Genomic DNA, 3,732 nt, shown 5'->3' with positions numbered 1-3,732 from the left:
AATTTATTTATGTTTAAATTTTGTTCTCAATTTCAAAATTTTGTTCTCTAAATTCAAAAAATGTTCGGAATTTAGAAAATGTTCCTGTTTTTTCAAGATTTGTTCACCAGTTCAAAAAATGTTTATGTTTTTAAATATTTATGTTCAAAAAATGTTCGTGCTTTAATACATTGTTCATGCTTCCAAATTTGTTCTCTGTTTCAAAATTTGTTCTCAAGATTCAAAAAATGTTCATGCTTTAAGAAATTGTCCAAATTTGTTCTTCGTTTCAAAATTTGTTCTCCAAATTCAAAAAATGTTCGTACTTTTAGAAAATATTTATGTTTAAATTTTGTTCTCAATTTCAAAATTTTGTTCTCTAAATTCAAAAAATGTTCGGGATTTAGAAAATGTTCCTGTTTTTTCAAGATTTGTTCACCAGTTCAAAAAAAATTTATGTTTTTAAAACAAATCACTATTCAGAAAATTGTTCACATTTTCTAAGAAAATTTTTCGTTTTATAAAAAATTGATCGTAATTTTAATTAATGTTCCTGTTTTTCAATATTTGTCCACAACTTCAAAGTTATTCCTGTTTTTCAAATTTGGTTAAAAATCCGAAAAATTGCTAAATCTTTTTGAAAACTAGTTTGTGTTCTGTAAAAAACGTTCGTACTTTTCAAATAATATATTCAGAATTTACAACAAATGATAGGAAAAAGGAAAAATAATCCGATTCCTTAGATATGATAGGTCTAAAGGACTCGCATTGCACTTTCACCAGCGTACAGAGTCTGGCGTAGTGGCTAGCTAGGTATGTCTATAGTCTCGCGGTCGCGGTTCGAATCCTGGGTGAAGCGCTCCGTTTCTAATCATTTATGTTTTACACTGCTCGCTGCCTTCCTGGGCCAGCCCAGTCGAGGGACTGCCATATGCGAAGCCTGGACATTCTGCCGCATAATGCGGCAGATAGGAAGTCGCCCCCCCACGCAGTAGTAGTTCCTTTAAACACCGATCTGGGCCCGTCTTGCCTGTGTTCTTCGGTCTTCCATCTGGGCCCCTGTTAACCTCTGTAGATGGGCCTCTTCGGTTTTCCTTCTGGCCCTTGCTCTGATCGAGACGTATGCCTAGCGATCGATCTATCCGAGGCGAGCGAAGCGACGAAGCGCCTCTCCGTGTGGGAGACCTGGTTTGAATCCCATGGCCTCCTTTTTTCTGCTTCTTTTTAGGTACACCACAATTTTTCTATAAAAGTTAACATGCCAGTTTTATTGTTTTTCGAAGTATGTCACATGAGATTTTTATGTTAAGAGATGGCATTTTTTATATTTTAAATAGATGAAAGTTTTGTATTAATAGATGATATTTTTGATTATTAAAAGATGGCAGTTTTGTCTTAATAAATGGAAGTTTAAATTATTCTAAGAGATGGCATTTTTATATTAAGATTTAAGAGATTGCATTTTTATATGTAAACAGATGACAGTGTTGTATTAAGAGATGTCATTTTTTCTATTATTGAGAGATGACATTTTTCTTTATTAAGAGATGGCATTCTAAAATATTAAGAGATTGCATTTCTATATTTAAAGATATGGTAGTTTTGTATTAAAAGATGGCATTTTTATTATTAAGAGATGGAATTTTTTTATTTTTAAGAGATGGCATTTTTAGTTAATAAATGACATTTTAAATTATTAAGAGATTTCATTTTTATATGAAGAGATGACATGTTTATTTAAAGAGGTGGCATTTTTTATTTTAAAATGGTCGCACTTTTATATTAAGAGATGGCATTTTTATTATTAAGAGATACCTTCTTTTAGGTACATGGCATTTTTTTCTAATATCATGGCATCTTTTACTCTGTTTTGTATTTTTTGTCCATGGCATTTAAAATTAAAATAAAAGAGTATATTGGGCCTATATGCCAATGGCGGTTCGCCCTGGCACCCTCCCCTGGCGAACAATCGAGGGGAGCGGGCGGGGGGCAATCTCATTCTCCCCCTCGCTCTCGTCGATATACTATCGGTCAAAACAATTGGTATCAGAGCAAGGTCTCTGTCTCTTTGCTGATTAAAGGTCTAACCACCTTGGAGTTATGAGTATGTCGCTTGTAGGACATCACAGTCACTCTGAGAGATTTTCTATCTTCGATGGGAATGACTATCGCTTCTGGAGACAGAAGTTGATAATCCGATTAAAGGCTATCAGTACTTAGATGTGGCAGATTGTCAAAAGTGGATATATGCTTGAGTCACCCGAATCTTACTCGCCCACTGATGAAAGAAACATTCAGTTGGACACACAGGCAAAAGATATCATTTGCGACAACATCTCCAAAAATGTTTTTGTTTGATTCAAATGACTTGAGACTGCGAAGCAAATCTGGGATGGCATCAAAGATGTTCACAAAGAAAACAAGTCATGAAAGGATGCTCACATTAATATGCTTCAGGCTATGTTTACTCCCTTTCGAAGTCTCGCAAAAGAAAGTGTCAAGGAACGCACTGATCGTCTCAGCAGCATTGTTGAGATGCCGCGTCAAAAGGGTGTTGAAGATATACTGATCATGATGTGGTTGAAAAACTGAAGGAAATATGCCGTAGAGGCGATAATAAAGTTATTATTTATTTCCTCATATCATGATAAATGTTTATTATTCATGCTAGAATTGTATTAACCGGAAACATGATACATGTGTGAATACATAGACAAACATATAGTCACTAGTATGCCTCTACTTGACTAGCTCATTAATCAAAGATGGTTATGTTTCCTAACCATAGACATGTGTTGTCATTTGATTAATGGGATCACATCATTAGAAGAATGATGTGATTGACATGACCCATCCCGTTAGCTTAGCACTTGATCGTTTAGTATTCTGCTATTGCTTTCTTCATGACTTATACATGTTCCTGCAACTATGAGAAATATGCAACTCCCGTTTACCGGAAGAACACTTTGGGTACTACCAAACGTCACAACGTAACTGGGTGATTATAAAGGAGTACTACAGGTGTCTCCGAAGGTACATGTTGAGTTGGCGTATTTCGAGATTAGGTTTTGTCACTCCGATTGTCGAAGAGGTATCTCTGGGCCCTCTCGGTAATACTCATCACTTAAGCCTTGCAAGCATTATAACTAATAAGTTAGTTATGAGATGATGTATTACAGAACGAGTAAAGAGACTTGCCGGTAACGAGATTGGACTAGGTATTGGATACCGACAATCAAATCTCGGGCAAGTAACATACCGATGACAAAGGGAATAACGTATGTTGTTATGCGGTTTGACCGATAAAGATCTTCGTAGAATATGTAGGAACCAATATGGGCATCCAGGTCCCGCTATTGGTTATTGAACGAGAATGGTTTTAGGTCATGTCTACATAGTTCTCAAACCCGTAGGGTCCGCACGCTTAACGTTTCGATGACAGTTTTATTATGAGTTTACAAAGTTTTGATGTACCTAAGTTTGTTCGGAGTCCCGGATGTGATCACGGACATGACGAGGAGTCTCGGAATGGTCGAGACATAAAGATTGATATATTGGAAGCCTATGTTTGGACATCGGAATGGTTCCGGGTGAAATCGGCATTTTACCGGAGTACCGGGAGGTTACCGGAACCCCCCGAGGGTGAATGGGCCTACATGGGCCACGAGGGAGAAGAGAGAAGGAGCCAGGAGGGGGCCGCACGCCCCTCCCCCTCCTAGTCCGAATAGGACAAGGGAAGGGGGCGGCGCCCCC

The sequence above is a fragment of the Triticum dicoccoides genome, chromosome 4B (assembly GCF_002162155.2).
Source record: "Triticum dicoccoides isolate Atlit2015 ecotype Zavitan chromosome 4B, WEW_v2.0, whole genome shotgun sequence".
Taxonomy (NCBI): Eukaryota; Viridiplantae; Streptophyta; class Magnoliopsida; order Poales; family Poaceae; genus Triticum; species Triticum dicoccoides.
The sequence above is the reverse complement of the archived record's forward strand: the minus strand, read 5'-3'. Positions refer to the sequence as shown.